The sequence below is a fragment of the Pygoscelis adeliae genome, unplaced genomic scaffold, assembly GCF_000699105.1.
Source record: "Pygoscelis adeliae isolate BGI_AS28 unplaced genomic scaffold, ASM69910v1 Scaffold113, whole genome shotgun sequence".
In the NCBI taxonomy this organism is placed as follows: Eukaryota; Metazoa; Chordata; class Aves; order Sphenisciformes; family Spheniscidae; genus Pygoscelis; species Pygoscelis adeliae.
In genome coordinates, this window is record NW_008825108.1 from 7,312,923 (window position 1) to 7,319,590 (window position 6,668).

The window sequence follows — 6,668 nt, forward strand, 5'->3', positions numbered from 1 at the left end:
CATGGACCACCAGAACCATGCACAACACAAGTTTAATCTATTTGGCACCACTGTAAATGTTCACTTAGATCCACAAACCTGTAAATTGTCCAGCCTTTCTGCAAACAATAAGAAAAAGGATTGTCTCTAACTGTACTGCAATGCACCTTTCAAACTTGTGACAAGTTAAGCCTATAACTACATCACCTGTCATTTCTTTAAAACAAACATTCAGTTATGCCTTTATTTTTGGAAAGGTGTCACTAGAATGACATAAACGTAGTGGGTGTAGGGGAAATCCCAGTACAGTAATCTGGGTGAACTGCAGCAATTTCACTGTCTTGAAAAGAACAGTTTAAGCTGAATTTTTCAGTCTTCAGTCTGAAGTTAGCAACTAAATATGGAGATGTCAATAATGAAGGCTGACAGTAATTTAGAAGTAATAGAACTTAAGCAGCAGCTACCAAATGCCTGTTTTACCTAGTGTTTTGAGTTATTTGTGACTTTTTCTTACTGAATGATCTACAATTGCTTAAAGAAAATTCCAATTCCTGAAATAAGAGGCTAACAACTTGGTTTTAGTGAGAGACTGGCAATTCCATTTTGGCTCTCAAACAAGGATTCAGGAATTTAACACAAGCCAAGGCTTCTTTCAGCATCCAGTTTTGGAAGTTCAGCCCTAAATATCCAATTGCTGTAAAACACTCTGGAGCCAACTTCACTACTTTGAGTGGTGGTACATAATTAAAGCATATGTATATACACACTATTACAGCTTGGTTGGCCAATATTCTTAATCTCTGAAGCACCTAAGCAAAAAGCTTTTTTTAAGATCTTTGAAGACGTGACAAAGCCAAACTGCAGTACACTCAAACATTTCTCTGACCTTCCCTCCAAACTCGAGCAATGAGTAATATAAGTACTAACTTCCTCTTTCTCTGTGACAACCGTTTTGTCATTTGTACAGTTACTCCTTAACTCACTGAGAGCACACAGCAATCCTTTATATACACACAAACCTCTACCAGCATAGAGGTAGCTTGGCATCTCTGCACTGGTCTATCATCAGGTAGTCTGGCCATGGCATCTTGGAATGAAACACAAACCAATGTATTCTCCAAAATGCTTTAAGAAAGCTAACTTAGACATCTCTAACACAGCATGCAGCAGAAGCACCTTCTATCATCTGCTCCCACGTAGGTCTACCACCCCACTGGCTTTGAGTAGCAGTCCTGGTGTCACTTCACCTTCCTCTTACTGTTTTCTAACGGAAAAGAAAAACTCAATTCCTAGCTAAGAGAACTTTCCTAAGAAAACTTGCCTGGTTACAGGTCTTTGCCTCCCTCTCAACTAAGAGACCACCAGCCCAGGAAGCTAGGAGCTGCTTTAGGACACTGCGGACTGCCACACTATTTGGAATAAGAGCCTAGCACGCACTTTTTCACTGACCAGTATGCCCACTGGCTGCAAGTGTGCCCCAGACTGAGTTAGGGTTCTGATCTTGCCTGAACTTGACTTTCCAGTGATTCCCAACTAGCCTGACCCAACTCTGCTCTAGCTCAAACCTATTTTTCCATATCACATTGTACAGACTGCTTACTGCTAAACCTCTATCTTGCTCTTACTTTACTTTTCAGATTGACACAATGCTTGACTCTGGAACGAGTATTGTATTCAGCTCCATCCACTGCCAACACAATTTCCTTTTGACTCATTTATGACAAACGAGTGGGGCAGAGGAGGAGGATGACAAAGTATAAAAGAGGAGGCTTAAGCCATAAAGCACCCTGTCTTTCAGTTACCTGATGGCATTTGAAACAACAGAAACCATTAAGCTTCAAGCAAGACATTAAAGTAAAAAGTTCAACTGTTGAAAGAGATGCAAACTAAAAAACCTGAGATGGAGGCTCAAACTTCTGGTGGATTTCCTTTTCTGCCTGAGAAGAAAAAGCAAACAAACCAAAACACACTTCTCTAGCCATTCTAAAACAGATACTGGACTTAGTGCATGCAATATCTCTTTATGAAGTTCGTGTCTTCCATTTCACATATCATCATCCCCTCCCACCCTCAAGAAAAAGAAGTTACTGGAAGAACTTTGGAAGAATATGTAATTATGAAACATTTGTACAGTCAAGACAGAGCTCAGTGTAGCACCTTAAGAATAATTTTCAGCAGTCTGCATTAACCAGTCATTTCAATGACACCCTTCAGTTCTAAAGCTATCAGAAAGCAATTGTATTAACTGGAAAGGAGGAAAAAGGATCATTAGATCACACTATCTCAGTCATTCAAATAAGGAGACAGTTAGGTTTATGTGTTTCCTTGTCTAAAACTTAGCACTCTAAAGCTACAGCTGTATCACAGCATGGCCAGTATTTCTAGAATAGGATAGGGTTAAATCCAACGACAGTATTTGTCTGTACTCCCAGGGCTGTAAAATGGATATACTCAGAGGGGTACAACAGAAATGAAGAGACTATGATAAGCGAGTTAACAGATAAGCAACGCCCACCCCCCCCATTTATTGGACAGTTGATGAGAAGTATCCACCAAATCACCCAACAATTAGATATAAATAAGTTTAAACTTATTCCTACCAAATAAACCAAGTAACCTGTTTGAATCCCTCTTCATTTAGTGGAGTCTATTTTAAGAGAGAAATTTTGCTTTGAAGGTTGGCTGCCCTTTGAGGTGACAGACCTGCAAGGAGTGAGAGCAATGCCAACTTCCTTTGCTTTTTCATTTTTCTGCTTCTCCATCTTTAGGCAGGAAAATACTGTCAACTGTGGCCTCTACGTAGGTGCTAAAGAACAAGAAGATTGGAAGCATGCAAAAAGTCTTTTTTTTCCTCTTAATTGGAGCAGGTACTGCCTTTGAACAGCTGAGTCAAATATTTATATGCACAGATATTTGACATAACTGTGAACTCTGGAGATGTCTAATGCAAGATTTAGCTAGAAAGAGAAAATCGAGGGAAGCTACTCTTCTTCAAGAAGTAGTGTTTTTACATAAACCGGATTCCAGTGCTGTCTCAAGTATACAATCTCTCGAAAGTACAGAGCTCACTTTCAGATTGCATCCATTAACTGCAAGTGGCGCTTCAGTAACTGCCTTGCATACTTCCTGAAATGTAACAGTCCATAAAACCACCACATGGTTAGTTTGTTCATATTACTTTTTCTAATTAATGCATGTATTAATGCATTAGTGTAGTGAATTAAAGTAATTGCTTAATTCTACTTCTGAATGGCACCCTTCTTAAAATTAAAGTACTTGATAAACTAGAGGAGCAAGAGCTTTGTATGCATATGGACAGTTTTTCCATTAAAGATTCTCTTTGAAGGATGAGCAGATCTTTGAATAAACACCATTTGAACAGAAGGAAGAAAGGTTAAACAAGACAACACACTAGAAATATATTTTTAAAAGCTTCACATCTGTCAAGGACCGTGAACATAGAACTTGCTTTCAGCTTCTGCCCTTATCAGATAAACCAGGAAAAAGTGCCTCCTGGACATTTTCTTGGAATAATTTCTTGAAGTTTGTCTCCAGAAAAAGGCAAACCAAAGTGATGATGCTAAGAAAGTTGAGGAATAAGGAACCCTACTTTAGCAGTGAATGAAGAAACTGCACACTTACTGCTTGTAAAGCTTTCCCAAAAAGAAACCACGCAGTGAAGAATTTATCAAGGTTCAAGCACTATTGGTAATTGGGCTTGATATCATACTTATTAAAGTGTTTTGGGGGTTTTTTTGGTCGAATTTAGTTTGCTAGTTTCTTTCAACTCCTTCAGCTTCAAATTTCAGTTTCTGATTCAACTTTGTACCTGTCTGAGGAATGGGAAAGCTAATAATGCAATCTTTCCAAGTGATATTAAACCAAATGAAGCTGTAACTGTAACTTTGGCCCTAGGCCAAAGACATGAACGAAATACAGTCATTACTTGAAGATATCCCCGAGACTTGCTTACGTGAACTAGTTGTTCAGGTCTGGAATTAAACAAATAGTCCCTCCCAGAAGCATTATAATTTTTAGAAGGGATCATGATTATTCAGCATTTTACAGACACCATGATTCTTGTTCAGACCCTGACATTTTGGTTGTATTATGACGTTGTCGTGTATTCACTAAAACTTTCATAATGCTTCTGCCCCAGCACATTTACCTCTCTGAAACAGATGCTTTGTTAGAACCACCTTGGGAATAGCCCTTCTAAATTAATCTCAACTGTTTGCATGAGAAAAAAAATGTTTCAAACATTAGAATGACAGATGAAGCAAATTAACCGACTGGTTTACCTGCTTACAATTAGCAGTGGAGGGGAAAAAAGCCAAGGAAGAAAAACCTGCTTCTCAGGGAGGGGATACTGGCCCTGACATGGAACAAGACGGCAATGGTCAGACGTTTGGAAAAATACCTCTAGTTCAGTCACAGGACCAGCCAAGGTCAGAGGATTAAGTATTCCCAGACAAATGTATCCCACTTCTGGTACTGGAGCAGTCTCAGACAGCCAAACCTAGATCTTTCTAATTGTCTGTACCATCCGGATTCCACTAAGTTTTGAGTCTCTTGATTTAGAACCCCTTCTTCAGGGAAGCAACTAATTAGAGAGGATGTGTGCTGTTCTTAATATTCCCCAAATACTTACATGTAAGGGGAAGTCCTAAATTCTTATCCCTCAACTCCAAGGAGGTTTGTTTTTGCTTTTTAAGAATAATTCTAGTGTCTAAGCAGCACCTTGACAACATAACCCAAAATGGAAGCCTGTTCATTTTCACCAACTTTTAGATGCTTTAGGAATTAAAGCAACTCAGATAATCCTTACTCAGCAGGGTAAGTGGTATCTCTTACAAAAGAGAAATTAAAATACTCCAGAGCTGACTTTCACACTTATTTACAGAAAAAATTATTCAGAAATCAATTCTGAAGACAAGATACACTGAAAAGCTGATCGGGTCTAATTAAAGAATTTTATACTCAAGGCTCCCGGAAGTAGAGCTATTTCATTACTAATGCAGACTCTTTGGAAGCGAGTCAACTGTTCGGTAAACAAAGCTAGAAGCTATTTTTATTTCTAGTTTTTACCTGGTTTTGATAGCTTCTTGTCTTGACAAACAAGTATTTTGTCAGTTGGACAGCTAGTTCTTCTGGGCAATAATAGAGCAATTTTTCTTGGATAAAAATATTTCTTCAATTATGTTCATATATTTTAACCAATGCCAGAGAATCTTCAGAGGATTTTCAAAAAGCTGTCTGGGTGATTAAGCTTATCCAGTGACATGAAATCATACTGACCACCTAAGAAAAAGGCTGAGACCTGAGAACAAGTTACTGCAGCACAAACAGGGCACTGAGGTTTAAGCTGCCCCTTGAACTGCCCACGGGGACACTTATCCACAGAGATAGCTTAACCAAGTTTCCCTCCTTCCATTGAAGGGAGCTACCTTGATTAATACTGCACACAAGGACAATTTCTGCAAAGCAGCTAACATGAGCTTTCCTTGTGAGACTAGTTCCACTGCCTATAATTAGTATAGCTGAATTTTTTTTGCCTTAAGTCAAAGTTAAGTCCCAGCTAGATCTTAAATCTGAACACAAACTTAATGTACATTCTAAGGATGAAATACAGTCTGCGTGAAGCCACTGATATCTCAAGATGAAAGCGTCCTAGTGTGAGAGACTAACAAGCATGTGCAACTTGCAGTAGTTTCGTACAAAGTATAAAAAGTCATTTCAAAGCAAGTGATGTAATGAACATTCTTAAGCTACTAAAAAATATGCTATGCTTCAACACTTACTGAGTTCAAGTTTCAACTTTGTGCAAAAATTCAAATCTGTCAATTCAAATTTGGAGTCCCTTATAAAAACCTAAGCTATAGAATCTATTTAAGCCTCAATTGGAGTTTGTAACATTTATCAGATTTATTCTTATTTTTGGTGACTGTTTGCCAGGGTTTCGCATTTTCTCCCTATTTCTGTAAAATAGTCACCATCCCCCATGGAAGTTGTTTGTGTATGTTCTACCCATCAGACTTCCAGCTAAAATGATGATCTCAGAATTCCTGAAGAAACTGAATTGAAAATGTTTTTTATGCTTGCAAAGAAAATCCAGGCAGACAATAAATAGAAAGAACACTACTCAGATTTTTAAAAATACTACAAGTATATTAAATTCAGAGAATGTATAATTACCACATTATGATATCTCGGTAGGCATAAGCTAAGTATTCAACCATACAGCAAGTTTTGAGAACTGAGATCGCAATTTACTGCTGTGAATTTGGCTCTACTATCATTGCAGAGAAGGATGAGTATTTAGCTCTAAAACTTTTATCAGTTAATGGATTGCCACATCATGGTATACCCAACATGCTTTACCTGATATGCATCCTTCCAATTAAAAGCAGATATAAGCATTTGTTTCTCCGCATAATTGTCACAGTAAATTTTATCTTTCAAGCTACAAAAACCATTAAAACCAGCAGGACTACAAGTAAGGCATGGACATTTTCAGAGTCAAGATACTTCTCTTGTAAAAATGCGCTTGTGCAGTTTGAAAGTTACTTCAAGAATAAACTTGCCAGTTGGCTTAAGATACTCTTCTGTGGAAAAAGGCAGCTTAACTTCTGTTGCAGAAGCAAGACCTAGCCTCAAATTCCATGTTTTATCTGCTTAACAGCTGGCAA